Here is an 18,828-nt window from a genome sequence, read left to right as displayed (position 1 = left end):
TATATAATAACATTTTTACAGTGAAACATTATGAATGCAAAAGCGTACTTGTTACAACTTCGGCTCCCCAAACTAACATAGCATTAAGGCAGTAAATATTGTAAAATGTAAAATATGTTGTAAAAAAAACAACAAATGATTTCGGCTCAGTTATGCCCATAAGGCGCCCGAGCATTCCAAATAAACGAATAAGTAAAAAAAGCCCTTATCAGGCATTTTGGTGCCGAGTTGCACTCGCTGGGGAAGTGGCCTTCTGCTTCGCACTTCCTACAGAAATTGCTCCTGTCGGGGCTTGTCGACTTGTGTCCTTATTCGGAGCAATTGAAGCACGCTTCTGGCGGCTCGTAAGGGCACACTGATAAGCCAACTTTGATTTTGCCGACTGCAGTTGCCTTGTTCACCTCCCTTACCGGGATCTTGATTATGGCGATCTGCGTGCCTGCCGGCCACTTCCGCAGACTCATCGATGCATTTGGTGCATCTACCTCGTGTAGGGTCTGACTCTAAGCATAAGTGTTGGGTTCGGGAGAACATAGTAAGCGTTGAGTTTGATAGGCAGATGTGCTCGGAGAGTGACAGCGAAAAGAGCGATAATAAACATGTGTGTCAAAGATTGGATATTAATCTAAACTGTAAGAACTTGGTATCCCTAAATATTCCGAATACCTCGTATTTTACACCTCGCACTGCTGCTTGAGTGAGGCTGCAAGCTCCTCTACGTCGGTGATCATGCCTCCTCCGTTAGGACTCCCACCTGCACTTTTTTGCACAGTACCTTTTGAGCTAGTGCCTTGTAGGATGTGCCCTTCTTGGTCGCCACCTTCTGCAGCACTAGCATCATCTCTCCAGTCCTGATGAGCCGGATGCATTTTACATCCGCGCCCAGCGGCGAGAGAGGATTTTCACCTCGCATGGCCCTCAGCACCTCGGCGTACGTATCTGCCCCAGTTTTGAAGACCAGCGCGTCGCGTCGGCCTCTTAGGGCCTGGTTTCCCTGCTCGCGCTGACCGTCCCCTTCTTCCGCTGCTTGTCCCCGGGAGACGCGTCTCCTCGGCTGGTTTCGGCCATGCAGCTCGAGTCGTAGAACGGTTTGACCTCTCCGCTACGCCTCTCGTGAGCTGCATGGATTCGTGCGCCATCGTCGCTCTGCCGGCAAAGAAGAAGTTGTTTGTTTGAGTGGACCACTCTTCCCTGCTCGCATTAGCCACACTCCGCTCTTCGACCAGGAGATCGTACTCCTTCTTGGCCAGAGTCAGGAATTTGCGAAGCTTCAGCAGGCACTGTTGTAGGTCCTTGCTGATGTTAGTCCGCTCGCTTGTGAAGCTGATCACTCCTGTTGCAGTTCAGCGCCCACATGAGGTCCGCGCTAGTCATCTGCGCTTCCTCGGCCGGCGCTGCGTCGCCTCGTGCTCCACCTGTTGATCCTCCTGCAGCTTGCTCGCTTATGAGTACATCAGCCCCTCGTATTGGCGATCTCGCCAATCTTCCTCGCACGAACGGATTCACCGTCACTTCCTCTGTCGCTCCGTTTTCGATCACTTGTTTGGTTTGGATTTTGGTACTCATTGCTGTTGGGTCCCCCTTAGAGCCACTATCCCTCACTGACAATGAAGTAGTCGCCAATCCACTTATCCGCGAGCGGTAATGGCGGCGGCGGGCACTACTAGCCGAATCGAAATTTGACGTTTCTTGGGGATCGCAATCGGTTGGCGCCAACCCACTGACAGGCGTTGTTGTCAACATCTCTTTTGTTAAAACGGCCCCAAAATGTGCTGATCAAACGAAATTGGGCCCCTAATGTCACTACTGTCACTCCATGCTATAGGTATGGGCGTGTCAATGGCGTGGTTGGCGCCACTGATCGGTGGGTGAAGGGGTGAGGAGGAGAATGAAATTGTTTTGACTTTCCCCCAAGAAACGTCAAAATCCAAACCAGTTGGTTATGCCCGCCGCCGCCATTACCGCTCGCGGATAAGTGGATAATCCTGGTGGTTATCTATGCAAGCAGGGAGACCACCATAGGATGGCCGTTAAGGGAACTGTACTAGGACCTTCTGCGTACGAACTACAAGCGGTAGCCACTAGACCCCAAGCCAGAAAAATGCAGTAATGAAAACTAAAAAAAAATGCGTCATCATTCCCAGCCTTTTGATACGGGTTAACCGGCCTCAGCGGTGGTGGTGCCTGCCAACATGCGTAATTTAACTGCAGAGCTCTGACATTCCCTCACTCCGTGGGGACATCCATCTCGAAATTGAAAAGTAACAATCGGTTTGTGTAGAGTTATGAACGGCCAGGGCTGCTGTTGCTACTGCTGCTGTAACTTCAACAATGGGAACGGCAAATATCATAATTACAATTTAATTATGACTAGCTTCTCGTTTCGCTATCAACCGGTAATTTTCCGCTGCTGGGTCTCGATCGGGACATGTCAGGTTCTCCGTTTGTCCGCCCGCCCGCCGACTGTCATCTTGTGGATTGTTGGCGTGGTTGACTGTGCCACAGAGAGAGCATCTGGGCGTTTTCGAAAAGTGATGGAAGGGTTAATTTAATTTATATTTACAATGCGACCAACAATATGTTGGAGGTATTTGTCAAATGTGAGGAAACCTGTAATCTCACGACGGACGTTCGGACGGACGGACAGACGGTGAACCGGCGAGGATGTGGTTTGGTTCGGCTTGAGCAGTTCGTTCCGATGGGATTCAGCTACTTAAGTATAGCTGCCGTGTCTATGCACGGGTCGTTTGATCTGGAGCGAAACAATTGCACAACAGTTGGGAGGGATACGGTTGACCGTAAGTTGATGACATTCGTGGCGATGGTGAAATGATAGCATTTGAGGAAACTGATCACCATTATGAGAACCATCAAAATGACAACTGACATTCATTTGTATGGGAGACTGTAGTTAACCTTTTCAAAGAATAGAAAAAGACTATGAGTGATTCAGTAGACCACTGTGTAAGTTATCTAGAACAGTCAGAATTCAGCTATAAGATCTTGTTCAGCATAATCAAATTTCAGTCAGGAAAATTAAAATGCTCTAGGCTAACTTTTCCGGGACCATCTTGTTCAGTTCAGTTACAATACCATCCTTACCAGCTACTGCCTAATTATTATTGTCTGTTGAATGGCATCCTTTTCTTCACTGAGTGCATGGATGTCAAAGCATTTAAACGTTGCAATTTCCACGTGGTTTGATTATTTACCTTACCGGTCAGACTTAGGCCTGAGTGTACTCTGCTATACGTAAGAGTCGTCTCCATTCGACTCGGCTCATGGATGTGCGTCTCCAGTAACAAACTCTGCGGATCGTTCTCCACTTGATCGATCCATCTCGCTTGTTGCGCACCACGTCGTCTTGTACCGGTCGGATTGCCCTCGAAAACTATTTTAATCGAGTAGCGATCCGACATTCTGGTGGCAAGTACCGCCCACCGTAGCCTCCCGATTTTCGCGGTGTGAACGATGGTTGGTTCTCTCAGTATCTGATACAGTTCGTGGTTCATTCGCCTTCTCCACGTTCCTTCTTCCATCTGCACTCCGCCGTTGATGGTACGCAAGTGCAACACCTTCCGTGCGAAAAATTCAAGGGTGCGTTGATCCTCTGCGCGCATAGTCCATGCTTCGTGCCCATAGAGGACTACCGGTTTAATCAGCATTTTGTAGATAGTTAACTTCGTGTGACGGCGAACTTTGTCGGATCGTAGAGTTCTGCGGAGTCCAAAGTAAGCTCGATTTCCTGTCATAATGCGTCTCTGAATTACTCTGCTGATGTCGTTGTCGGCGGTCACCTATGAGCCCAAGTACACGAATTCTTCAACCACCTCGATTTCATCACCATCGATAGATATTCGGGGTGCTGGGAGCGTTAAGTCCTCCCTAGAGCCCTTTGCCATAATGTACTTTGTCTTTAACACATTAATGACTAACCCGATTCGCCTGGCTTCACTCTTTAGTCGGATGTACCTTTCCGCCATCGTCTCAAATTTTGTGACCTGTACTATCAATATCATCGGCGAAACCAAGTAGCTGAACGAATTTCGTGAAAATTGTATCACTGGTATTATTGCCCACTCTCCTTATTACACCTTCTAAGGCCATGTTAAACAGCAAGCACGAAAGACCATCACCTTGCCGTAACCCTCTGCGAGATACGAAGGGACTTGAGAGTGTCCCTGATACTCGATCTACGCACATCACTCGACCCATCGTAGCCTTGGTCAATTGTGTCAGTATATCCGGGAATTCGTATTTGTGCACAATCTGCAATAGCTGTTCTTGATCTATTGTATCACACGCCGATTTGAAATCGATGAACAGGTGATGTGTGGGCACGTTGTATTCGCGGCATTTCTGCAACATCTGACAGATGGCGAACATCTGGTCCGTTGTAGCGCGTTCACCCATGATTCCAGCCTGATATTGCTCCACGAAATCTCTTGAAATTTTTGATAGACGGCGGCATAACATTTGAGAGAGTATCTTGTAGGCAACTTGTCGCCTTTTTGTAGATGGGACATTCCATCCATTCCTCCGATAATACTTCGGAAGAGGCTCTCAAATCTTGATAATGACCCAGTGTAGTGCTCTCACCAGTGCTTCTCCACCGTATTTTAGAAGCTCGCTCGGTAGTTGCAACGCCGCCATTGAGGTGTTCATCGTAATGCTGCCGCGCCATCTCTCGACCACCTCATGCTCGCTCGTGAGAAGATTCCCGTGCTTGTCTCTGCACATGTCGGCTTGTGGCACAAAGCCTCTGCCCGAGCGGTTCAACTTCTCGTGGAACTTTCATCCCAAGCAGCACCTGCAACATCATCCAAAATGTGGTTTTCTATGCTTTGGTCTAAAAGAGTTGCAATAAAAGCGCACGCAACTTTCATCTTGTCAGTTGAGTTGCATTTAAACTCCGAATATCGTTAAGTTGCAGCTTTGTTTCATAGGAATTACAAATAACATCGTATTTAACATCGATTTATGGAGGCGGAGCTTACATATTCCTCACAAGTAGCAATACAGTCAGCTTGCATTAAATGTATTATGTAACACACATGAAACATCTTACTCTGGTTTGTTTGTTCAGATTAGGTTCCAAATGTGTTGCGGAAAACTTGCGCGTCTTTTCATTTTGACAGCTTTCTAAGTTGTGACAAAGACGGTACAATGAAGTAACGCGTAACTTCAGTAGCTTTTATGGTGCATTGAGCAGCAAATCTTTCACAGAGCTTCTGGTGTAGTATGTAAGGTGAGTGGTTAATACTCCTGGTGTCCATGGTTCGAGTCTGAATATATTTTTTTCATTTTGTTTTATCATTCTTCCTGGCTCATGTTGCATAACGTTTTAAAATTTGCGCTTTTTACGTTCCAAAGAAGAAGCAATTGTGTTGTGTTGTCCCTCATTAGAACAGTGAATAAATTGCACTGATGTTGCTGGTACTGGCTTTGAAACAAGTCGTGTTGCTTGGGATGTGTCCTTAGTGCGGTATAGGTCTTCCATCGCTTCGCAATCTCGTTCTTCCTGCTGGTGCTTCATCCTCCGGAAGACTAAGTTCTGCTCGTTTCGCGCCTGCCAGTAACGTGCCTCATTCGCCCTCGTACGGTGTTGCAACATTCTCACCAATGCTGCATTCTTCTTGTTTTTCAACTGTTCACATTCACCGTCGTATTAATCGTTTCTGTGATTCAGAGTCGCGAAGCCTAGTGTTGCGGCCGAGTTACTACAAATGTGATCCGAATCTATTTTCGCACTGCGGTATGTGTGGGTGGACATTGATTATATCCGAGAAGAATTTTCTGTCGATTAGCACGTGGTCGATTTGGTTTTCTATTTGATGGTTGGTTGATCTCCAGGTGGCTTTATACATATCTTTGCGGGGGAAGAAAGTGTTACGGACAACCATACCACCGGAGGCCCACCTCAGCCTGTCATGTTTTATTCGCTTCTGTAAAGGGCTGTGCTTAAACTACGTAGATTTTTGGGACCAAAGTCTACGCTCCATACAAATTTCCAAAGTTTTGCATGGACAAAAGTCTACGGAGGGAGAGGCAACCGATATACTTGATTACGATCCGTCAAGCGTCGCACGAATCAGTCTAATTAGCTTCGCCGGAAAACCATGTTCGATCATTATCGAACTCCAAATTAACTGAAAAGGAACAATTCAAAAGTATCTACAATGTCTCAAAAATACATCAACTTTTATTGCTCTTCGTTATTCATGGTGAATTCATAGTAAGATTACCTTCTGCCAAGTCCAGGACAGTTTAAACGATTCTGAAGGTCCCAAAGGTTCATAATAATATCTAGTAGTCTTCAGGATGTTGCAGTAACCGTGGTTGACTCAGCATAGCAAATGTGGTTTCTATTACGAGTGTAGACCTCAAGTTCTTAACTCCAAAGTAGTTTGACTGCCCTGGAATAACCTTATAATGTCTCTAAATGGCATTTGAGCTGTCAAGAGCTACAGCTGGCATAACAGCTGGCGTCACTGTGATTTGTTCACTGCAGCTTTCTCGAACGCCGGGCACCTTGGACCACCCGTTGGAAGCCTGTTGTTCACGGATTTCCCGGTACAAATCAGACCAATGGGTAGACTCGTGCAGTCTTGTGCCTTTATGGCCTTCAGCGCCGCATCTCTTGCACAGTTTGATCCAGTCAGGGCCTTCGCAGTTCCACGACTTGTGTTGCCAATGCAACTATAGGGTAGGAATCAAAACATCTCTTTTTAGCGTAATTAAGTAGCTTTAAGCTGTACATTTTTATTCATTAGTTTAGTTGCATGTAAATATTAAATTTAGGTACTCACATTTAGTGTTTAAGAAAATTCCAATAGCTTTTTGAAGATACAATTCAATCAATTATGATAATTATTTAATATTATCGAAACACGTTTATAAAAGCTATCAACAACTCTTTTGTTCTTCGATTGACACTTCTCCTGCTTCACTCTTGCTGTTGTGTTGTGATGATAGGGTTATCAGATTATCTCTCGTCTACCCGTTACGAGGTCAAGGGGACTGCGAACAGTCGAGTGCAGTACCAACATCCCCCGACCCGTAAGGTTGAGTCTGTTCTCCTGGTTGGTAGGCTGCTATAGCTTACCGTTTTCAGCTACCTCGATAACGGTGAGCTTCACAGCTTTGTTATTCCGTCCTTTACCCTGATGACTTCAACGACCTGACCTCTAACCCAGGTGTTCCGCTTCTGTTCGTTGGAAATGAGAACCAGATCACCAACCTAAATTGGTTTTGTACCTCTCAACCATTTCGTACGCCTTGTAATTGTTGGCAAATACCCGCGTAGCCACCTCGTCCAGAATCCGTCCAAGAGATGTCTTATCAAGTTCCAGCTGCTGCGTAGACATTCGGATGGCATCGTCGGCTCTGCTGGCGGTTGCTTAACTCCATTCGTACTGCCTAATAAGAAGTGGTTGGGAGTTACACCTTACACATATGGCACCTTGAAGCTACCTTGCGGACCAGACGTCGAAGGCCTGGAACATAGACGACCTGTCGAAGTTCGTTGACAATCGTCTCCTGATTTCAATGATTGAATCGGCGGTGATAAACATCTACGAAAAGAAAGGTTTTGGGATGGTTCTGAGCCAGTATCACAGGATAATTAGCTTCGTTCGGCAGGTTGGGAGCGAGCGGTGCCAATACGACCATCCATACGAACCAATCCTTCCTCATCCACGAATGCAGATAATTTGTGTAACTTGCTCGATACCGGCACCGCTCCCGAAGGCTTTATTGAATTTTGGTTCTGCAACGCTGCTTTCTCTCCAGGAAACGCTTCTGTTTGGATAATCTTCCACAGCTTCACTTCTGCTCTGCGCAGAAGATCCGTATTGACCAATAACTTCGACGACGTCATGTTTTCCGTTGTATGGCATGGTACGCAGCAAACGGTCCCACTTTGAAAAACGGGCCACATCAATCACTGCTTCGTTGACCACACGGTGGTTGACCAGAACGGTATGTAGTTCCTCTGCTGCTTCTTTTCCCCTTCAATTTTATGCAGGCCAGCATTCCTCTGGGTCCCACAAGAACTTCGAACCTCGGAACCAAGGATCTTCAGCATCAAAACATGGGCTGTTGCCCCACTTCGTCGCCTTGTCTGCCACATTCTCCGCCGATGGTACTTTCATCCATTCCACTGGATTTGTAGCCGTCACAATTTCCCCAATTCAGCATGCGACGTACGGCCGATATTTCTGAGAATCAGAGTTAGACACGGACACGTTTAGTACTTCCAGTGAGCTATTCGCTCTTTGAAGAAAGCGCGACACTAGACAACGGACTAGCATGCAACGCCCAGTGGCACAGCCGAAAACATTTCCTGACAGCTGCGGCGGGAATCGAACCCGCGCTCCTAGCACGATGCGACTAAATGCTTGGTGACACTAGCCACACGACCCCGAAGCCACACAAGAGGATCGATAGTGTTTTAATGGGCGCTACCGTAGCTTTCGCTTCCACTAATGCGCACCACGGTTGACCAGCGTGAATTGGCTGGCATTGTTCTGGTATAGCCGATCCGAAATATGCCCTCGGAACTCTAATGCCGTTGAGCCTGGGCAGAAGCGTCACCCATCGCTTCCAGTCATTGAAAGCTTGATCATCTACCTATTCATCCCAGCCACAACTGATTCGCCAAAGTTACTTCCGGGCAATTGGATAGAAAGTTCCTTATTTCAAACCCACCCTGTAGGTGGACGTATCTCACTTCCTCTGCCAGCTGTATATGAAGTATAGCATTTATAGCGAAACCAGATAAAATTATTCTTATAGATTTGAAGACCTTCAGTATAGGTCAGTTTCGAATACCTAGAACATCACAGAATATAGAACACTTTAACATATTCTTGACGTAGGTTATACAGATACCATTGTACGTTACCCATATCTAAGATCAGCATTTAAGACAACTGGTATGTCTATTATTTCGATTGTTCATACTTCATGATGTTCAAGATGTTCTAGATTGTCTAGTCTAGTCTAGTTTACACATAGGGAATCGCGCTACTTGGGCGAAGGCTTCTATATTCGTCTGTTTTCCACTATAACTCAGCCAAATTTGAACCAATTGACACAATTTGGAATGTGGTGAGATAGGTATAGTATCTACCCGTGTACAACATTTCAAGTCAATTTGTTCAAAATTAACTGAGTTATAGTGGAAAACAGACGAATATAGAAGCCACCGCCCAAGTGGCGCGATACCCTACATAGCCATTCGATGAAAATATCCTAGAAAATAATAAAATCGACTACTTCTATCATTTTTATTGTCATTATTGATGATTGCATTACATCGGAGATGCATTAAAGCGGCCAGGCCTATTGTGCAGCGTTTTTAATTTTACAATAAAGATAATGAATGGGGACATCTCATACTAACCACTCTGTTTATGAAAAAGCGAAATACGGAGAAAATCGCGGGGGGTGACGATGCTAAGAAGGTTATTGTCACCCCTTGGCTTGCCTCTTGGACCTTGGTCCTTCCTGGGATGTTCAAGATGTTCTAGATTGTAAAAAAAATCTCAAAAACAATTACTCATATTTTTCGCTATTAACGTTGAACAATTCATCATTAACATCATCGTCATCATCAAACATTTAAAAGCAGTTTTTTAGTTCAAAACAAAAGATTTTCTAATGAAAATGTATTCACTGAATTCCACATTATGAATGGAATACAGTGAATATATTTTCGTGGGCATTGTTTTGGTCTACAGCGAAAAAACTGCTTTTCATTTTTCGAAAAAGTGATGACGGATGCTTGAGCCTTAAAGGACACAATTTGCAATTTGTTGGGATCAGTCAAGTGGACTATATATCTTGAAAATGTTGTATGTCTTGACAGATTATCCTGCAACATGTCTTGCCCATGCCGGCCGGTCAAGGCTAGTTTGTCGTGTGCAGCATAGTTGTCCCATGTTCGATAGGAAACCATATTGACATGAGACAACTATGCTGCACACTGCAGTAGAGGTGCCCGTTTTGCTACGGTTGTGGCGTATCTTGGAAGGATTCCTTTCGATTTTTTTTGCGAAACAAGGAATAAAGTAAAAATGTTGCATTCTACATCCCAAACTATCTCTAACATGCGCACAATGTTGCATGTCCGCACCATATCGTAAAAAGTCGTTAACCGTCACGAAACAATCTGTTAACGGTCATTTCCGTTCCACGCAGATTTTGCCGCTACTCGCTGCATGTGTTTGCAGTTCATCATGTTTTTAGCTGTTAGTCGAAAAAATACCATATAATTAACCCGGGGTAATTTAATTTTCCGCCATTCATCTGCAAAGAACGTCCCCACGGGAAAATGGTTCCCTAGATGGTTCCCTTGTGTGGTACGTGCCACCGCGCGCACCGTGAAAATGACGAGAGGGTGCTCACTGCGCAGCACTAAGCCGCACTCTTTTGCCGTTTGAAACAACAAATAAAATCTCACTCAACACGACAACAGTATATGGCGATTCTAGTCGACGAACATTGTAGCACACGTGCGCTCGTAAATGCGCAACAGGATTGCAAGCTGTTACTCTTGGTACCTAGTTGCCCATGGAGTCACTTGGCCAGCCTCGACGGATTTTTGCGTTGGTAATTTGATTACCGATTTCCTGTTGCGCCTTTGCTAGGCTAGGGGTGGCGTAGTTCGTTCAGCGACTGACTTGAAGCGGCTTGTTTGTCGAGTTGCGTATCATGATAATTTTCGCCGCAGGAATGTTGGCAGCCCTGCTGTGGCGCCCGGGAAGTGTAACCAGCGAGCAAAGGGTGCCCCTCCATTTGCAGCTCAGAGTTTGATCGAAGATTAGAGAGTTGAACGTGATTGAACGGCAGTTTTAAAATGATTAGCATAGATTGAATAAGGATTTTGATATTTAAAGTCTTTGAAAGAATAGTAAGGAATCAAAGCTTGATTTTCTCAGAGATGGCGCCACCACATTAAAAGTAAAATCATTTTTCTTGTATGGACAAATCGCTGGCTTGCACTTGTTTCGCATCGCAGCGATTTGTGCCTTGGGGCAAAAAGTTGCAAATTAGAAACAAAATCATTATCCTTACGCGTTTCTTCTGGATTCATTGCAGTAAAAGAGAATAGGAAGTAAGCAGCTGCGCTTATGCTAAAGTGCCGGTAGTGGCGCTTTTCTGATAAATGCGGTAAACGTGATAACAGTGTAAACAAGCAGAAAAGTTTGCGCTACGGAATCATAGATGGCGCTCGTGTTCCATGTGTTTTTCACATATACAGCGGCGCCGCCTGGCACCTATCCACTCGAAACATCATGCGCGACACGGGTGGAAAATGCCAGTCAGAAAAAAAGAAGTAAACAACTTGAAATTTGTATGGTGATGTAATCAATTCTCTGTTACTGCAATGAATCCAGAAGAAACGCGTAGGGATAATGATTTTGTTTCTAATTTGCAACTTTTTGCCCCAAGGCACAAATCGCTGCGATGCGGAACGAGTGCAAGCCAACGATTTGTCCATACAAGAAAAATGATTTTACTTTTAATGTGGTGGCGCCATCTCTGAGAAAAACAAGCTTTGATTTCTTACTACACGGTCAGAAAATTCACACAAAACTGAGCTAAAGTGGGACAACTCAAAATTGAGTAAATTTTTTGTCCAGCGCTAGCGCTGGCCCAAGTGCGAAAATCTCATCAGTTTAAGCCGTATAATATTCTTGATGATGTGAAGAATATTATACGGCTTACACCAGTTGGATTTTTGCACTTGGTCCAGCGCTATCGCTGGAAATGCAATTTACTCATTTTTTGAGCTGTCCCAGTTTAGCTCAGTTTTGTGTGAATCTTACTCATTTTAGAGTAACATTTTCTTAGCGTGTATTGATTACATCACCATACAAATTTCAAGTTGTTTACTTCTTTTTTTCTGACTGGCATTTTGCACCCGTGTTGCGCATGATGTTTCGAGTGGATAGGTGCCAGGCGGCGCCGCTGTATATGTGAAAAACACATGGAACACGAGCGCCGTCTATGATTCCGTAGCGCAAGCTTCTCTGCTTGTTTACACTGTTATCACGTTTACCGCATTTATCAGAAAAGCGCCACTATCGGCACTTTAGCAAAACCGCAGCTGCTTGCTTCCTATTGCTAAGGAAATCAATGAATAATGTTTTCGAATTTCAGTGCCCCCTATACCGGTACGGTTTCCATGGAACATATTAAGATTTTTTTTCGGGAAAACTCTCCCTGAATTATTTTTTTACGATTTATTTCTGTAATAGGAAGTAAGCAGCTGCGCCTATGCTAAAGTGCCGGTAGTGGCGCTTTTCTGATAAATGCGGTAAACGTGATAACAGTGTAAACAAGCAGAAAAGTTTGCGCTACGGAATCATAGACGGCGCTCGTGTTTTATGTGTTTTTCACATATACAGCGGCGCCGCCTGGCACCTATCCACTCGAAACATCATGCGCAACACGGGTGAAAAATGCCAGTCAGAAAAAAAGAAGTAAACAACTTTAAATTTGTATGGTGATGTAATCAATTCTCTGTTACTGCAATGAATCCAGAAGAAACGCGTAGGGATAACGATTTTGTTTCTAATTTGCAACTTTTTGCCCCAAGGCACAAATCACTGCGATGCGGAACGAGTGCAAGCCAATGATTTGTCCATACAAGAAAAATGATTTTACTTTTAATGTGGTGGCGCCATCTCTGAGAAAAACAAGCTTTGATTTCTTACTATTATCCTGTAATTCTTACAGGAATTCCTTTTATGAGCACTGCATGATTATGAGTTCTTCCTAATAGTCTCCGAGAATTCATTTAGAATGTATTCATTTCCATGTGCTTCTTAAGAATTTTCTGTACGATTACCTCCAGGAACATCGTCAAAAAATAGTTAGGAGATTCTTTCGGGAATTACCAAAAATGTCTGGAATTGCAAAATTTCTTATAATGGTTTTGGCAGGAGTACTAATGATTCCACCACACATGTTCCTTTAGAATGCATTCATGTTCATGTATATCTTTGCTAATTATTCCAGGGATTTTTTAAGATACTTTTTCAGGAATCCATCCAGAAATTTTCTTTCAACCTTCTTCAGGAGTTTCTCAATATTTTTTTAAAAGATTCATCTTGAAGCTAGTCCACAGGTTTGTTCAGAAATTCCTTTCAGGATTCCCTAAGAGATTCATTACAAAATTCCCACAAAGATTCATGCATTCTGAAGTTCATGCATTGTATTCCTTCATGTATTTCTTCAAACATTTCGAAAAGCAATCTTCCAGGAGTTTTTTTTATGTTTCCAGGAATTCTTCTAGAAATTTCTCATGAAAGAATTCTAGGAATTTCTCCAGGTGTTTTTTCTACGAGTTCCCCCAAAGAATTCCCCAAGTAACCACGGTGCTGAAGCCTTATTGCATGCAGATATACGGTGTACTTAGAGCAATCATTACTTTACATGCAAACTTAAAGTTGATTTAAAGTGGAAATGGGCAATTATGCGACTGCTTCAAGATTATACCAGTATAATCTTAATTTGATTCTATAATTGCCCACTTCCACTTTAAATCAACCTTAAGTTTGCATGTAAAGCAATGATTGCACTAAATACACCGTATATCTGCATGCAATAAGGCTTCAGCACTGTGGTTACTTGGGTCATCAAAAGATGCAATTCCAGGAGAATTTTTTCACAGAGATTCTGATATTCTTTCAGAGTTTTTTTAAGAAGTGACTCTAGTGTTTTCCCTTAAACATTCTGAAACTTTTATAGGATTTTTTTTCAGAAATTATTGTTGGAATCGATTTTTTTCCAGAGTTCGAACAAGTATTACTCTATACTTCCAGGAATTCTCATTAATTTACAAATTATAATAGAAAATCTTCAAGAGATTCTTCTGGAAGTTTCTTCAGGAACCTCTCCAGATGTTCTTCCAGGAATTCCTCCAGGGATTGTTTAAAAATTATTCAGACCTTTCTTCTCTGATTCTTTCAGAAATGACACTTGTGGTTCTGCGGAAATTTCTCCAAAGATTCTCTCAGCAATTCCTGCAGAAATAACTCCAGAGTCTATTCCATGTAATTTTTAAATGTTTTTTTTGTTTTTAAGAAATTCTTTTATAAACACCAGGTCTAAGATTCTTTCTGGTATTCTTTCAAAGATACCAGTGAATTTTTTTCACGAATTTCTTTAGTGGTTCTTTAAAGAATTTCGCCAGATCTTTTTATGTTTCTATTGTGCATTATCGCTTTAGAAGAAAAAAAAGTAGAAAAATGTTCTTTAAAATGCTCCAGCGGAATCTGATGGAGTTCTTCCAAGGATTCCCTCAGAAAATCCTCTCAATATCCCTCAGATATTTATTAGGGGTTTCTTCAAGAACTCTACCTGTATCAGAAGCTGCAGACATTTCTGTGGATTTTTTTCAAGACATTGCTCCAGAAATTCCTCTACTGATTTCTCCAGTAATCCTTCCGGAAATTTCTCAAGCAATTTTTTCATAGACCTACTCCCAGAGTTCCTTCAGAAGATTCTCATGATTTTTTTTTTCTAGGAGTCTTCAAGAGTTGCTTCAAGTTTTCTCCCAAGCAATCATCCAAGAATTCCTTCAGCTTATGCAATTTCTGTCCAGGAATCCCTCGAGAAAAATTTTAGGAATTTCTTCTTGGAATCTCTGAACACCAAAAGTTTATTAAGGCATTCCATCAGACAATCCTGCAGCGATTTCTTTAGAAACTCCAACAGGGATGCTTTTAAGGATTATTCCATCAATTCTGAAGAAAAAACTCTGAAGGAATATCTGGAACTGAAACAATTCCTGCAGAAATCTCTGAATTGGATTGGATTTTAAAAGAACTTTTTTAAAAAACCTGAAAACTTCTTGGAAGAAGTTTTGAAGAATTCCCTTACTGAAATTCTTGAATATAACCCTACAATTCTAAAGAAGTTCCTCGAGATATTTTTGAAGAAATTTCAGAAGGAATTTCAAAGAAATATCTAGTAGTATCCCTGTGGAAATGTCAGAAAGTGTGCTTAAATTAATCTCTAGGGAAATATCTCGAGTAATCTCAAGTAAATCCCAGGAGGAACCTTTGGAGAACTTGCCAGAGGAATACCTGGAGAAACTCATCGGGAATTCCTGTGAAATTCTTGGAGGGTTTTCAGAAAGTATTCTTGGAATAATGGGACAAACTCTTGAGATATTTCTGAAGAAATTTCTAGGAAAATATATGAAAAAATATCTGGTGGGCTTCGTGACCGTGTGACTAGAGGCGTCAGTCATCTAATCGTTTCGAAAGCCTCGGAGCGTGGGTTTGATTCCTGCTTCAGTCGGGGAAAACTTTTCGTCAAACGGGAAATTCTCCACTGGGCCACTGGGTGTGGTTCGTGTGATGTCCGTTGTCTAATGTTAGTGCTTGTTCAGACTGTACAACCTCTGGTTGAAGACGGTGTAGTGTCTTTTAAAATCTTGAAGGAATCTCTGTATGAACTCCTGCAGTAAATCTGAAAGAAATCCCGCCTGAATCCCTGAAAGTAATAATGCAAGAATCACCGGAGAAATTCCTGCAGGATTTTCTGGATCAATCCCAAAAGAAAATCTTGGACATATTTCTGTAGGAATTTTCAATAAAATCCTTGGAGCAAATACAGACCAAAGCTCTGGTGAACTTCTACACATTTCTAAAGGAATCACAGAAACATTTTCTGAAGAAAACACTGGAAGAATGTATGAAAGAATCTTTGTAAGAATTTCTGAAGGAATCCCTGTAGAAAGCACTTAGGGGAATTTCTAATGTAATTCCTGGTAAAATCTTAGAAGGAATCCATGGAAATCTACCTAAAACAATTATTGGAAAAATTTCTGGAAAAAGGCTCAAGGGAATAACTGCAGGGAATCCTGGAAAAATTTCTTAAAGAATCCCTAAAAGACCTTCTGGAGAAGTTTCTGAAAAAAAAATCGCTAGATTCTGAGACCATATTCCTGGAGTAATTTCTGAAGGAACCCATATAGCAATTTTCTAAGGAATCCACAGAAGATGTCTTAAAGGAATCCTTCGCCAAATGTGTGGAGAAATCTCATTAAGAATTTCCGAAATAATCTCCAGGAAATCTTCTAAAAAAAATCCCTGGAATAACTTCTGAAGAATACTTTGGAAGAAATTCAAAAGAAATCTATGGCAAACTTTCCAAAAAAAATCCTTGGAGAAATTTCTTAAGGAATTTTGTAATTGTGATTTTCTAAAGGTATCTATGGAGGTGAGGTCTACGAGGAAACCCATGGATGATTTCCCTGAGGAAATTCTCATAGAATTTCGGAAAGAATCACTAAAGGATTCATGAAAAACTTCATGGAGAAATGCCTAAAGCAATCCATGCAAGATTTTCTTAAATATTTGTTTTATTTTGAAATTTTAGAGGAATTCCTAGTGAAATAATTGAATTTGTATCAAACTAAAGATATACACTCCCGTTCAAAAGTTTGGGGTCACCCCCTCAAAAACATGTCATTTTTTTAGGCCCATATCTCCGCCAATTTGCGTCCGATTTCAAAACCCTAGGTTTCATTCAAAAGATAATAAGTCAAAGAAACTTTGAACATGATTTAAAAGAAACTTTTTCAAAAAAAATTGTGTGTAAACTTAACCCAAAGTTGCCAAATTTTCTAAAAAATGAATATAAACTTACGGCAGTGTCGCTGGAAGTTGGGTCGACCAAATTTTAAGATGAGAGCGGTAATATGACCCATTTTCTATTAGCTTTCAACTGATTTTTACAGAAGTTAGCTAAAAAATCTAGAAAAAAAAGTTATTAAGTAAATTAATCCTTGATGTCATCGACCAAAAGCTTGGGGTCACCCCTCAGAATGCTGTATCGGCCAAAAGTTTGGGGTCACTATCGTAAAACATGGAAAAGTGATTTGTTGATATCTTTGTCATCTTTCATTCAATTTTAATTATTCTTGGCTTATTTGAAAGAAAATGAATGATACTTACTGCATAGACATTGAACCACACATATTTGTTGAAATTTACATACTAAAACTTAACGTAAAGTTGCCTCATTTTTTGAAGCGTGGTAAAATGTGCTAACTTTACATAACATTTTTATATACAAAAATCGTTAAATACGTTAAGTTGAAGACATCAAACGTAAATTTAGTTAATTATCTTTGAAATGAGCCAAAAATAATTTAAATTGAACTATAGATGACGAAGATATCACCAAATCACTTTTCCATGTTTTACGAAAGTGACCCCAAACTTTTGACCGATACATCATATTGAGGGGTGACCCCAAACTTTTGGTCGATGACATCATGGATTAATTTACTTAATAACTTTTTTTCTAGATTTTTTAGCTAAGTTCTGTAAAAAGCAGTTGAAAGCTAATAGAAAATGGGTCATATTACCGCTCTCATCTTAAAATTTGGTCGACCCAACTTTCAGCGACACTGCCGTAAGTTTATATTCATTTTTTAGGAAATTTGGCAACTTTGGGTTAAGTTTACACACAAAATTTTTTGAAAAAGTTTCTTTTAAATCATGTTCAAAGTTTCTTTGACTTATTATCTTTTGAATGAAACCTAGGGTTTTGAAATCGGACGCAAATTGGCGGAGATATGGGCCTAAAAAAATGACATGTTTTTGAGGGGGTGACCCCAAACTTTTGAACGGGAGTGTACCTGGAGAAAATTTCACAATGAATCTTGGATAGATTTTTTTTAAAGAACCCACTTCTCACACCTCACAGATTAGCACTCATCGCAACTGACCATTACAATTCTTTTATTTATTGCTCATTTCTCATTCTTTACTTCATCACACTTCTCACTTATCACTCCTCGCTACTTAATTCTCACTGCTGCACACTTTTCATTAGTGAACCCTCACTTCTCAATTTTCTCTCTTCACTGCTCACTCCTCACTCCACACTCCACACTTCTTACTTCCTGCATCTCTCTTGTCACCCCTCATTCTTTCACTGCCTATTACAGTTCACTTTTCATTCTTCAGTTCTCATTTATAACTTCTCACTCTTCACCACTCACTCCTTACTCTTTACTGCTCACTTCTCACTGATCCACACTCCTTACTGTTCATTGCCCACTGCTTACTTTTTATTCCTCACTTTTCACGGCTCATTCCTGTTTACTCACTTCTCATTGCTCACATCTCACTCCCCACTATTCATTGCTCAATACTTAGTAATCATTGCTCACTCCCGTTTATCCCGTAAACTCGATTTGATGACACGATGACAGTGTTCATCGTTAAAACACACTATCAGGTATCAGGTATCAGTAGGTCGGCTCAAGAGGCACGTTCTCCTCCATTTGGGAAATTTGTGCCATCGCCATGAATACGAGCCTATTCATCATTTACCTGAGGGAGAGCGAAGGGAGGAATAAGGGATGGGATAGGGAAAGGGAAGGTAAGGGAATAGGGTCGACATAATCGCATAAGCGTACCACAACGGGTTCAAACAGCGCCCTAAAAAGGGCACTGTAAAAAACGCATAAAGCGTAATGTAAGCCTATAGCTACTTGCCACAACGGGTTCAAAACAACAGAACAACCTGAAGATTCACTGCCGTTCTATGCCCAATTGTCCCATGTTATATGGGAATCCCATATAACATGGGACAATTCTGCGTATAACGGCAGTTCAGGCTTCTTAGGTCAGTTTCACTTAATCAAGTGTTTACCGAGTATTCGGAAACGCAGTTGCGTAAAAACTGGGTAGTTACATATCAAATGATTCAAAGTTCCACAGTCGGATTCTCAGCTAAGATATACAAATGAAGCAGCCTGTTGAGGCTTGTGATGGACAAAATCATAAGTAG

General features: G+C 41.9%; 1 long non-coding RNA gene across 1 annotated transcript in view; it reads left to right on the top strand.

Annotated features, from left to right (window-relative positions):
• The window catches only part of LOC134285575 (uncharacterized), a 22,038-nt gene extending 3,569 nt beyond the window's left edge, over window positions 1–18,469 (top strand). The window contains exon 2 of the long non-coding RNA XR_009996479.1: window positions 18,274–18,469. This is a non-coding gene — a long non-coding RNA (uncharacterized LOC134285575). The remainder of the gene's footprint in view (window positions 1–18,273) is intronic.
• Window positions 18,470–18,828: the final 359 nt, after the last annotated feature.

This window comes from Aedes albopictus, chromosome 1 (assembly GCF_035046485.1).
Source record: "Aedes albopictus strain Foshan chromosome 1, AalbF5, whole genome shotgun sequence".
Lineage (NCBI taxonomy): Eukaryota > Metazoa > Arthropoda > Insecta > Diptera > Culicidae > Aedes > Aedes albopictus.
Note: the sequence above shows the minus strand (reverse complement) of the source record. Positions and strands in the feature narration are given on the sequence as shown.